Here is a 13,853-nt window from a genome sequence, read left to right as displayed (position 1 = left end):
GATACCTTCACATTGACTGACATGCCAAGGTATTAATAACAAGAGCTAAACTGGGTCCCAAAACGTATGTAAAGGTTCTTTCTAAATAGCTTCCTTTGTGCCAGAAGCCAATGGCTTTCCGAGGGCCGCGACCTTCAACTGAGTAGCAGAGCGGTTGTCAGTTTAGCACTGGTAGATGGTTTCCTTCATGCTAGAGCAGTGTGTCTGAATGTGAGAGAGGATGTGCATCCCCTAAAACAGCTCTAATAACTGCTTGTTTAGTGGATAATTGCAGAGGTGACCAATTAGGCATATACTGTCCTATTAAAGTGCTGGAAACAGTACAAGAAGTGAGCAAGGCTTGCAGTGTGAACTGAGCTTCCGAAACCTGCACAATATCCAGCTTCAGGGTTCTAATCCTTGGGTGCTGTACGAAGTCTGGAAAATTTAAGGCACATTAATGCTGGAGGACGGAAATCTATAGTAAAAAATAATAACTGCAGGGAAGCACACACACAAAAATGTTTTTTTTCCCTGCTAAATGTTAAAGTTGAAACATTTGTGCGCTGCGATCTCCTCAAAAGAAAATAAGGCTTGCTTCAATACAGCACCTTAAGGACTGGTTCAATAGTTTTAGCAGGGCTGAAAGAATTGTAACTGCAGTCATGCAAAAGAAAATGAAATGCTTTAGGTTTTGCGACAACATATTTGCTTTGATTTAATGTTGGATATACACTACACTCTGAATGGAGGGCAAAACATAGACCAATGTATGATGGATTTTAAAACTGTTGGCACAACTTTTGGGAGCTGTCTGAATTATTTATTTGAAATCACAGCACATAGCATAAGGTCAGACAGATGTAAGATCCAGATTACTGTAAGAGCGATTTAACTCCAGAGCATGCACTAGATGTAAGCGTAGAAGAAATAGTAGCCACAATGCAGTTGAGAAATGTGTACAGCAGGGGAGAAAAAGTTCAACGGCAAAGCCATGTTTACTTTGACAGAAACAGGTGAAAACCCATGGGTGTACTGAATTCTTCAGCTTTGGAAGATGTATGAAATATGGATCTTGTCATAAATTTTCACAAAACAATGAATTTCAAAACTGGCCCAAGGAAACAAAGCTCATGCAATTGTAAGTAAAACATTGGAATGGGAGCCACTTCAAAATTCAAGATTCAAATACCAGATTACTCTCATACTCATGGGGGTGGGGAAGGAAATGCAGGTGTTTAAATTTCATCTAAATTCCACATATAAAGTCAAGACAGCGCAGTTGAAATTTCAGGTAGCAGTATACTTTGCCTAAGGGCTATGATTAATAATAACTTTGCAAAAGGAAAGTTTCCTGCCCTCTGCACTAGCCTGTGTACCTCATCCTATAGTATTCAGTAGGGACTCTGAAAAGACTTTGCAGGGGGTGCAGGCAGCTACAATGGAGGAGGAGGGGATGGGAAACTTTCCATCGGCAAACTTCTTTTCATTCACTTTTCTTAGGATCCAAGTATATGTTGGCAGCAGAGTTTGGTGGCACAAGATTCCACCAATTCACCCATGAAGAAAGTTTCTATGGAAAGAAGCCACATGCCATTGGTTGCAATTTGGATGAAACTCGAGTCAAATATTATTTCCAACACCACTGAAATATCAGCTGCTACAGATCAGGCAAAGAGTTGATAATCCAGGCCATACACTTCCCCACCCCCATTTGCTCTGTAGGGATAGCATGATGGCCTGGTTAAGTGAACATAATACAGAATTGGTTGGTACAGTATATACCAAAGGCATTGTTTGGTATAGTATTAGGTCTAAACCTGGGCTCATAGCTTATCTTGCTCTAGACAAGCCATGGGCCTCTAGCCAAGGTATGTTCTATGGTTTACCACCACAATGTTCATTGTTCATATGTTTCATTGATACCTAAAGAAAATCTAAAAGTTTTTCTTTAGGTATCAATGAAACATATAAACAATGAACATTATACCTGAATGTTCAGCATATTGGAAATTTCTCGGATAGATGATGGATGGAGAACCCTCAGCCCTCCATATGTTACTCTTCTTCTCCCACCATCCTGGCCATTGGCCATACAGTGGTACCTCGGGTTACATTCGCTTCAGGTTACATACGCTTCAGGTTACATTCCGCTAACCCAGAAATATTACCTTGGGTTAAGAACTTCGCTTCAGAATGAGAACAGAAATCATGCTCTGATGGCGCGGCAGCAGCAGAAGGCCCCATTAGTTAAAGTGGTGCTTCATTTTTATTTTTATTTAATAAAGTTTTTATTGGTTTTTTACACATACAAAAGACAATACAAACAAACCACATACATCAAAAACACACCACAAAAATTTGACTTCCCCATACCTTCCTTTCACCACATCCTTATTTTAGCCTTTTTTAAGCAACCCTTCGGTCAGTTTTTAATCAAGTCTCTTTTAAATTTACGTAAGTTTTAACATTTACAGCTGTAGTTCTTTGTTTCTTACCCCTTAACATCTTATCCGTCCACAATTTTACAATAGTTTTTGAGATATATTTTAAAATTCCTCCAGTCCTCCTCCACTGTCTCTTTCCTCTGGTCACGGATTCTGCCGGTCATCTCTGCCAGTCCCATATATTCCGTCACCTTCGTCTGCCATTCTTCCAGAATAGGTAGTTCTTGCGTCTTCCAATACTTTGCCAACAGGATTCTTGCTGCTGTGGTTGCATACATAAAAAATGTCTTATCTCTCTTTGGTACCAATTGACCGACCATGCTAAAGTGGTGCTTCAGGTTAAGAACAGTTTCAGGTTAAGAATGGACTTCCGGAACGAATTAAGTACTTAACCCGAGGTACCACTGTACTTGCTGGGGCTGATGGAAGTTGTAGTTCAACAACATATGGAGGGCCAAAGGATTCCACCCCTGTGGTAGACACTGGCCCATATTAAAATCTTCTTTCTGTGTTTGGCAATCCAGAATTTACTCTATTCTATCACATTAGATCTGAATACAAAAAAATTGCATTGGCCAAAAGGTAGATTATGGTCTACTGGTAGATCTCATAGATGGGGTTGATCATCAATTGTTTAACAACAGCAGAAATTTTGTTTCCAAATTAGGCTGCTGAAATAAAGGAGGGTGAGAGAAAACTAGGAATAGATTTTTGTATGAAAGGAATGTGACCTCAGTTCTGATGCTGAAAACAAATTCCTGGGCTAAGGTGCAGTCAGAGACGACTTGTTCCTTAATTCTTTGGCCCCAGATGGTAGCCCTTGGCATCCTAGGAAAAAACAAAGTAGGTCTCTCAGGCTTGAAGTCTACCCGTTGCTGTACTAATGCATATGGATGTGTGCATTTCTTAAGGCAGGAAATGCGACATGTTTCCCCCTCCATGTTAGGAAGATAATGAGGAGGGGGATACTCACGTGCAGATATTTGTGTGTTGCAAAATATTCACCAAGGCTAATTTTCGATATGCCAAAACATTATTTTCACAAAGCTGTGCTTTGGGAGGGAATGAGAAACGCGGTGACTGTACGAAGTTATTTGTTGCCTGCTGCTAGTTGATCTTGTGTATTTAAGAATGTTTTAATTCTATATACGGCTATAATACATATGGTTATTGTTTTATTTGCATTGTGGGGCGGTTTTTCTTTATTCTTGTATTCCTGTCCTGGGACCAATTGGTGAAAGCCAGGTTGCAAATGCTGTGAATAAACAAACACATTTCTCCAAGTGGAAAGTGGAAATAAAACCCCTTATTCCTGGCAGGAATGTTGGAAACCCACTTTTGCACTGTTGTAAATGAATAGTTTCTGTGTGCAGGCTACATGGCACAAGACCATCTCTGCTTGAAAGTGGATGGGCATTGCTTTTCCCATCCCAGAGGTAGCCTTGGACAAATGCATTTAACTTCCTACCCTTCAGAATTTCAAACATTTCCCAAAAAACTGCTAACAACCAGCATGGTTGGAATTGTTTGTTTTACAATCCCAGCACGCTGTGTCTGTCACGAGGAGTTTTGCTCATTATATACAAAAGCGTAGAGGGGTGGTAGGTGGAACTGTATGTTTTCCAGAAGAAGTGGACAATACAACTTGTATGAATGAATGGCTGTTAGTGCCCCTGGAGCGGACAATGGGGGGAAAACTGCCGGCACAAAACGAACAGGCTTCCAGGCTTCTCAGCGGCTGAGCCATTCTCCTGAGAGTTTAATTTTTTGGGAAGCTTTAACATCACAAGCTTACCCAGCACAGAAAGAAAGAAAGGTCAGCTAATCCCTCACAACATCTGAATGAATTCAGGCCCAGAAGTGAGATTACGCAGATGGGATGAGGAGGACGGAAAAGCTGCGTGGATACAGGGACCCTTCCCATAGCCAGACATGCTTTCTAAAGAAATTGAGCTTTTATTTAAATTTTCTTTCCCTGGGAAGAGGAGGAGGGGGTGGATGGCTAGATGCATTGAGGGAGATAAGGGCCCAAACCTCTCTCTCTCTCTCTCTCTCTCTCTCTCTCTCTCTCTCTCTCTACCACCAAGAAGCTCAGACTTTCAAACACTGACCCTCTCAAGGCTGTATGAAACCCAGCATCTCAGGTGAACATGGGGATCAGCCAGGAGGAGCAGCAGCAGGAGAAAGGCAGAATTGCAAGTAAGACTCCTATATGTGAGATATATAGCTTTAGGGTAGCATATATGAATTCTATTTTCAAATTGGATGAATTCGTAATTCTCATGCCTGTTTTGAATCAAATCATTGGTTTATTATGGGCTGTATAGCACAGTCATAGAAGTAACAGAACAGTTGATAGAAATAAGGCTAGCAAGTTTTAAATCAAGCTAAACATTTTGTTTTAGTACCCTGAGGCCTTCCCTGATAGGTAATCGGCCGTTTAAAACTTCCATATATTTAAGTGGTTTTTAATATATGAAGTTTAACCTTTCTTCTCTGGGATATATGAAAACCCTAGTTGACATCAGCTAGAAATGATTTAGAATGCTTTATCATCACCATCCATTTATATCTCTCTTTAGATGTGTAATCTCTATGTTGTGCTTCTGCACACAGTGTCCCTGAGTAGTAAGTCATTCCCATTTTACAGATGTGAAAGTGAGGCTGAGAGATAATGATATGCCCAAGGCCACACAAGGAGTCCCTGGCTGAGCTGGGATTTAAGCTCCATATTTGAACACTGGTCTTTCAACACAGCATCTAGTGTCTACTGAATCATGCTTTCTTAATCATCAACAGATAGAGGTAGACATTTTAGACTATTCACTATTCTGTGAAACTGTGAAGTGATGGTGAGAAAGACAACTGAAGAACCAGAGGACAAGGTGGAACTTCCATACAAGGAAGTTCGCAACACTTAACAGAAAAGGTGGGTGCTATAGGAGGCAGGTGTTTTATATGTTTTTAATTCAATTTGCATCCTGCCCTTCATCTGAAGATCTCAGGCACTTCACATAAGTAGCACCCTACGGTAAGAAAGGGAAACCCACTCTCTATATAACACATTATTTGAAGGCTTGTCCCACTGCTTTCCCCCTGGAAAAAAACCACTCTTTAGCACTCAATTGAAGCAAATGACAATTCGGGTTTCCCTCACATTTCTGTTTGTTATGACCTATTTGCTAAAAAGAGTGGGTTTTCCCTTGGAAAAGTGTGGGGCAAAGGGAAAACTGCTCAGACCCATGCCTAGGAAGTGTGAGTCAAGCGGAAAACTGCATGGACCCATGTTTTCTAGCCACGGCACAAGCGGAAGTGTGGATGAGCCCCGAGTTATATTTGGATTGACACCATTTGTGTAGTCCCAAGAAGGAAGTTCTTTTTATGTGTGGCTTCTGTGGAGGGACCTGCGAGCCATGAGAACTGTCCAGTGCCGTGCAGACATAAGCAGCCAGCTCTATTATGCTTTGCACCCACAATCCATTGTGAACCCTGGGGTGATGACATGACAGCCCCACTAAGGGCTCTCTTTTCTTCTGCAAATCAACTGTCCTTCTCAATGCTGGAAGAGCTGAGTCCCATTGAATGGGGGAGAGAGGCACCCCCCGGGGTGTGGATGCACAGTGGGTGAGCCATGGTAACCTGGCTGCCAGTGTGACAACACAGACACCCAGACCTTAGCTGTTCCTGCCAGGCTCTGAGTCCTCCCCAGATTGGGTATTCAGGCAGGAGGGTTTCTCTCCATTGACCCTGTAACACTGTTCTGCATGGGAGAATTCTCTTTCTTATTCTTTCTTTTTGTACCCTCCCACCCCACACTTTTTAAAAAGGAAAAAAAACAACAACCTACAGTACCAAACATTTGCAGCTGAAGGGCATTTGTTACCCACCAACAAATCATTAATTTAATTCAGCCAGGATGTACTTCTCCATACAAGGAAGCCTTAATTGGGAGTTTTCAATGCCAGGGTGGAAAGGGAGGATTTTTTGCTACCTTTGGACTAGCTCAATCGCATTCATTATGTTCTGATACAACTGCATCATTTTGATCAGTGCCCAATTACGATTGGTGGTGGACCTCTGGCCATAACAAGTTTGAGTGTTACATATATGCATGCCTAAGACAGCCCTGCAAATTAATGGTTTGTGTTGTGTGTGTGTGGTGCTTGTGTTTGGAAAGAGTGTTGGAACCTAGTCCAGGTGTTCCGTCTTGCTCCCTAATGGCTAAGTCCTATTATGACCTTGCCGATAATGACAGCAGTTGTTACAGTAAGTGTCACACTTTTAAACCAAAAATGAAGAGGTGCCAGTACTGCGTACCCTTGAGTACCCCCTGAAAAACAAAGCACTGGTGGCACTCCATTTGTGGAATTCCCTTTTTAGAGACCCACCTGGCACACATATTGTTATCTTTTTGTTGTCACATAAAATGTGTTTTTATTTTCCCAGGCATTTTAATGTACAGTGGTACCTCAGGTTAAGTACTTAATTCGTTCCAAAAGTTCGTTCTTAACCTGAAACTGTTCTTAACCTGAAGCACCACTTTAGCTAATGGGGCCTCCTGCTGCCGCCGGCGCTTCTTATCCTGAAGCAAAGTTCTTAACCTGAAGCACTATTTCTGGGTTAGCGGAGTGTGTAACCTGAAGCGTATGTAACCTGAAGCGTATGTAACCCGAGGTACCACTGTATTTTTCTTTTAACATGCTGCTGTTATATTTAATGGTGCATTTTATCTTGCTTATGTAACACATTGGAAGCTCTGCTGAAGGGTGATATGTCATCTCGAGGGAAGCTGATTTTGATTACACATCAGGAGAAACCTAACAGTATGAATTGTTTAATTGTGGAATACACTACTCTCCTTTGTTGGAGATATTTAAGCCTGGATGACCATGGTCAGTGATGTTATAGTTGCACCCTGCATCGAAAAACCTGTACTGAGCAGAGTTGCTTTAGGTAACCTCCAATGTCCTTTCTGGTTCTGTAGTTCTAGAATGCTGTGTTACAAAAACTGTTTGGGAAAAAAGCTAGTTCCAAAGTCATCTTCTGCAAGTCAAAAATCTCTTCTCTGTACTGCGTGGTTTAGTTACAGTCCAGTTGGAAGATGACTGCAAAGCAGGATGGTGATTGGGTTTTTCTTTGACTGGATGGCAGGACTACAGAACCTCAGTGTAGAGTGAAGAATTGCATTTCTATATGATCCTCTCTAGCTAACACAAGTGTCTGGTGAAAGAAAATTCATTAGTCCAAGAAGCCCTAGTGTTCTCTGATGCATCAACAGCCAGAATTATCTAGGGGGTTTATTAGTCCATAAAAATGTCATCAGCTCATGAAGCAGTGTCATAAAAAAGCCCAGTAAACTTTATCACCATTTAATTCAAAATGGGAGTCTTTTGGCAAGGCATATATAAATATCAACCACTTCCCCTGACACATTCTTACAATAGTTTTGCGGATGGGGAGTGGAGCATCAAGCAGAACACCCAAGCAGTAAATACACTTTGCTGAGCAAGACCCCGGTGCTAGAGCTGAGCCTGGGGGAAGACATGATGGATGAGAATATTCAACAACCAGCTGAAGGAGCAACATTCAGCTGATGCAGAGGCCACTTGACTGTGTTCCCAAGGGTTGCTGATTTGTGCCTTCTTCAAGTTCAGCTCTAAGAGTGAATGCAGATGACCTGTTGTGGTCAATTCCATTTCTGACATCTGAAAAGTAAACTTAAATTGCTGCAATGGAGGTCAGTCTCTAATATTGCACACTTCTTCTTATACAGCTATAAAGTCTAACATGACTTCCTACTAACCTTTGTTGTTGTTTAGTCGTTTAGTCGTGTCCGACACTTCGTAACCCCATGGACCAGAGCACGCCAGGCACCTCTGTCTTCCACTGCCCCCCGCAGTTTGATCAAACTCATGCTGGTAGTGGTAGAATTCTCACCTGCCAAACTCATGCTGGTAGCTTCGAGAACACTATCCAACCATCTCGTCCTCTGTCGTCCCCTTCTCCTTGTGCCCTCCATCTTTCCCAACATCAGGGTCTTTTCCAAGGAGTCTTCTCTTCTCATGAGGTGGCCAAAGTATTGGAGCCTCAGCTTCACGATCTGTCCTTCCAGTGAGCACTCAGGGCTGATTTCCATAAGAATGGTTAGGTTTGATCTTCTTGCAGTCCATGGGACTCTCAAGAGTCTCTTCCAGCACCATAATTCAAAAGCATCAATTCTTCGGCGATCAGCCTTCTTTATGGTCCAGCTCTCACTTCCATACATCACTACTGGGAAATCCATAGCTTTAACTATAAGGACCTTTGTTGGCAACTTTGCCTAGTGGCAATTTTGCTTCATTGTGTACACAGTCACATGAAGTGCTTGGTGCTTCTTTGTCCAAAAAAGGGACAAGAAAGGACCCAGGACTGCATATATTTTTCATATGCAAATTTTTATATCGTTAGATGTAAATTTAGAACTCATTACTATACTTTTAATAAAATATATATGTGGACTACAAGAAGATCAAACCTAACCATTCTTAAGGAAATCAGCCCTGAGTGCTCACTGGAAGGACAGATCGTGAAGCTGAGGCTCCAATACTTTGGCCACCTCATGAGAAGAGAAGACTCCCTGGAAAAGACCCTGATGTTGGGAAAGATGGAGGGCACAAGGAGAAGGGGACGACAGAGGACGAGATGGTTGGACAGTGTTCTCGAAGCTACCAGCATGAGTTTGACCAAACTGCGGGAGGCAGTGGAAGACAGGAGGGCCTGGCGTGCTCTGGTCCATGGCGTCACGAAGAGTCGGACATGACTAAATGACAACAACAATATGTGTAAATATTTATCTACTAATGAGGATATTGCTTCATGTATCTGTGGTGTGCTCACTTTTTTTTTTACTACCTTTGTTACTTTTTATTATTTTGGTGGTATTTGTTGGTTTAAGATACTTGCCTGGGATCAGATCCAGTTGTATACTGGATGAGAGATTTAACTACAAATGACTAAATGAGAAGATCTTATCCCATCACGTTTTGTACAACCTATACTACTCTGAGAGCAATGTTCTGCTCTCAAGACAGCAGGTCAGTTGGGCTCCCTCTGGTGCCAGCTATCTAGCCCTGCCCTTTGAAGTTGCTGCTTCCTTAAGCACTTCTCAGTAGCCCAACAGACACATCATTCCCACTCCAGAGTAAGCCTGTGGGCTATATCCTCTCTGCTTACAGTCCTTGCCAATTTCATTATGTCCTGGCCTAAGTATTTGAACTGACTTGAGCTTTATGAATGAATTTAAATGCAAAAGGTTAGAAATACGGTGTTTATTTTAAGATGAGGCTCAAGAGAGCCAGAAGCAAAAGGAAGTCCCAGAGATGGAGCTACCTGGATTGAGACTTATAATTTTAATATGCAAAGACTTAGCATAGAGGATCAAGACTTGGAATGTGACTTTCACCCAAAGGAGCTTAATGTCTCTTCATTTGATTGACTCACAGAATTTTAAGGATTATTTTTTAAAAATGTAATCATAAATGCTCCATGGGGGGGCGGGGAGAGGAGAGAAAAGGCAGCAAACCTTAAGTTGTAAGCATTGTTCTCTTCTGTATCTACATGTCCCTTCTTTGAATTCTGGCCAAAACAACAAACACACATACATACTTCAGAAAGTAGTGTGTTCAGCCACATACAGCATATTTCAATTTCCCTACTTGCATGCGGTGTCCACTGAGAAGGCCCTCTGCCTGGTTCCCTGTAACTTCACTTCTCACAGTGAGAGAACTGCCAGAAGGCCCTTGGAGCATCTGGACTGAACAATGGGGGGTGGAGACCCTCCTTCAGGTACACTGGGCTAAGGTCGTTTAGGGCTTTAAATATCAGCACCAACACTTTGAATTGTGCTCAGAAATGTACTAGGAGTCATATTTTCTTATCGTTTTATTGCCCTGTATTTAACTTTGGATCTCCCATGTTTCTCTGTGCCTCCCACCATGAGAATAATGATACATTAATATCACAGATAGTTATTACTTATAATATTAATATTATACTGTTATTGTACTACACATGAATAAATAATACTATACTATTACTCCTACTATATAGGCATTATATGGGTGTGATTACAGCAAATAATAACCTCTGTTAGCAGATTTATATGATCACCCATCAGATGTGCCCTCGTAAAAGAATAAAGTCTCATCAGGGAAAATGGCAGGGTAAATACAACAACAACAACAACAACAACAACAACAACAACAACAACAACAACAAAACAACAACAACAATGTATTATAGTAAAATACAAGGTAATAATTGAAAGCTTCAAATAAACTTCTGTTTTTTTGACAGAAATAAATACAATAAATGAGCTGCTCAATAAAACAAAACATGGTTAGCATAATGACAGCTCAGATTTTGTTGGTTTAAATTGTAGTTTTTAAAAGACTCAGGTGAATACAAAGGTCTCCACTTGTTTCTTTGTGGTCTTTTGGGCACTAGGTGAGTATCTCCAGGGAAGCTATTTTCACAGCTAAGGAAGCTACCACTGATAATGCCCTCTCCCAGGCAGTCACCCACCCACCCACCCACCCATCTCACTTGGTGGGGACACACTGATCAGGGCCTCTGAGCAAAGCATCTAAAAGATTGGGTAGTATCAGGATAATGAATTTGTACATGGTTAAGATTTCCAGACAGACCAGATGGCTGCATGTGAAAGGCAAACATGATGTCAGTGCTTAGCTCATACCTGGGAATGGGCTGAGACGTGTGTTTGGCTCCATGAGTGTGAATTAAATTTTCAAAGAAAGGTAAGGAAGGAACAACGTAAGGCAACAGGCGGTGGAGAAATGCTAATAATGTGAGAACTAAAAGTATACATTTTGGAAAAGCTCAAGGTCAGTCATTTACGTGGGATACATATGTTCTGGCAGGTACTTTATTGTGAAAAAAGCCCCCACTTCCTTTGTTTCGTTATGCAGGATAGTATGTGCAGCCTTATTCCATTCCACCTTATTCCCTAGCCCTTTCCAGATGTTCTTCCCTAATCTTAATAAAGTCATATTGGGTTAAATATAACTTGGCACAAATTGTTAGTATTGAATTGCATGCTAAAGTAAACTGGTCAGTGCTGAGGTACTGAGTCTATGGAGGCAGAAGTACTTTCCCAAGCTCTTTTTAGGTCATGAGTGGGGAGCCTCAGGCACCTACTGGGAATAGTGCACAGTGGTGGGTTGGAATCACAGCTGCAGTGAAGGCCAACCAGAGTATGACACTGGTGGCAATTTAGCCTTTTTTGCTATTTTGGCTATTCAGGTCCCACTCCTGTGCTGGTCACTCATTATGTGCCATGTCCCTTTTAATGGCAGCACAGTCCTTTGGGCTTTCTGTACATACTGAAGAAAATAAAGGTTCAACAAAGTCATGGAGTGCTCAGAAAACTTCTAGACTTGACAAGTTGGAAAATGCTAAAGCTCTTGCGCCTGGTCCATTTGGTTTCATAGCATGAGTTGTAAAGATTAGTGTCTGAGGGATAAAGGGGTGAGGGAGGGGAGAAAAGATGGAATTAATTAACAGAACTGTGTGAAGACACGATATATGAACATTTCTTCCCAAAACCAATGAGGAAAAAGTTGTGCAATGGCTACATCAGAAATGCATCATGGGATGGAGCCACAGCTAATTACATTCTTCAGCTTGTATGTTCATTAATATTAATTTTCATTTAATATTCACTTTAGTGGCAGATTTAAAACTACAGTTGGTGAAGCTTTGAACCATCTATAGTAGTATTTCCCTGAAGCCTTTAAATGAAACAGAGCTTGACTCAGGAAATATTAATACGTGGGTGGGGTAGGGGAATGAGTACAGGCTCCTAAATTATTTTAACTTCCTACATTGTTTTCAGTTATTTAGTACTTTGGCCATCATATTTATAAAACTATTTTTTGACACAATGAAAACTCAACTTGAAACACTTAATCACCAGGGTTCTAAGAACTGCTCAAAGTACATTCTAGAATAACACTGGAGGTGGCATGTTGCTTCTCTTAAGGGGGAGAGAGACCTAAATAAACTCCAGCCATTTCAACAAGGAGGAAAATGACTACCTTTGCTAATACTATAGGGAAACAGAAGACAAGAGTGTGGCAGGAAGCTAAAATATGGAAGAAGTCATGGCTCTTGGTTGCTGTAAATCTGGGCCTGGTATTCTGCTCATCTTGAGAAATGCAGGATAACCTGGGGCTAGTAGAAAAGAAGACATGTGAAAAACTTATAATTATCCATACATTATGATATTAGGAGGAGAGGGCTGGTCAAGCAGCCTTGCCTCACTTTTGGAGGCAAGATTTAATAGCTCTCCTTAGGTCGTATAGGTTCCCTACCTCAGAACAGTGACATAATGGCAGATTAGGAGTCCCCAGGATGCCATTGAGATACTTAGGCTTTCTGGGACCAGCACATGCAGGCCACTTCTCGCATTAACTAGAATCTATTGTGCAGTTCATCCCTCCCCTCTGACGCCAAGCTTTCAGGAAATCCAAGCTCTTCCCTTCTTCAGAAGCCAAGCATTTGTGTTGAAGTGGACTTGCTGACAGACTGTCCTTTTATGCACAGGATGGGCTCTCCGGGATCTTTTCCTTAATGCATTGTAGGGCTTCTGAATGGTGGCCTGGAAAAGGGTGGCTCCTGGGGAGTGTAGGGTTTGGGGAAGCCAGAGGCCCTGTTGGTTGGAAGAATAATAGCCCAAGCCAGCAGGTGGGACATGGAAGCTGTTAATCTGAGCCATTTTCCTCACTTTTCTAAAATAATTATCACTGGCAAGGCATGGACTCACTGCCTTAGAGACTGATATTATTCACCCCTTTTGTGAACTATACCACATTTGAAATGAGGAACGAGCCTTAACAGCGTGTGCCTCCTGTTCAACCCTTTCCTACCTCACTAGGGAGCTGAGACCTATTCATTCCAGTCTAATCACCAGATTTGATTCTTCCTTTATCTGTTTTAGCTCCTTAACAAATATCATAAAATAGGAGAATAATGATCACTGATTGCCCAGGGGCCCTTCCATATGTGTGAGGCACCTGAGAGCAGCTTACAAAAATTGGCAGTTAATTCAGTAAATGTCTCATTTGTGTTCTACATTAGTTATTAAAGACTGAAGAATGGAGGGCGCCAGTAGAAGTAATGCAATAATCATCATCATCATGGATTTTTACCTTCTCAAAAATTGAGATTTCCATTAAGTGATTAATATTCTCAGATATTCCCATCTATAGAAATAACATGCCCAACATTATACAGTTGGTGTAGCATGGAAAAAAACAACGTTGCACTAGACTTAAGAACATAAAAAGAGTCTTTCTGGATCAGACCAGAGACTTATCTAGTCAAGCATTCTGTTCTTACAAGTGTTTGAGGAACAATGACAGCCTGTGT

General features: G+C 41.5%; 1 protein-coding gene across 4 annotated transcripts in view; it reads left to right on the top strand.

Moving 5' to 3' along the window:
- The window catches only part of NTN1 (netrin 1), a 135,629-nt gene that overhangs the window by 37,326 nt on the left and 84,450 nt on the right, over positions 1-13,853 (top strand). The window lies entirely within an intron of this gene.

This window comes from Podarcis liolepis (genome assembly GCF_965112155.1).
Source record: "Podarcis liolepis genome assembly, chromosome: 2".
Classification (NCBI taxonomy): domain Eukaryota; kingdom Metazoa; phylum Chordata; class Lepidosauria; order Squamata; family Lacertidae; genus Podarcis; species Podarcis liolepis.
Note: the sequence above shows the minus strand (reverse complement) of the source record. Positions and strands in the feature narration are given on the sequence as shown.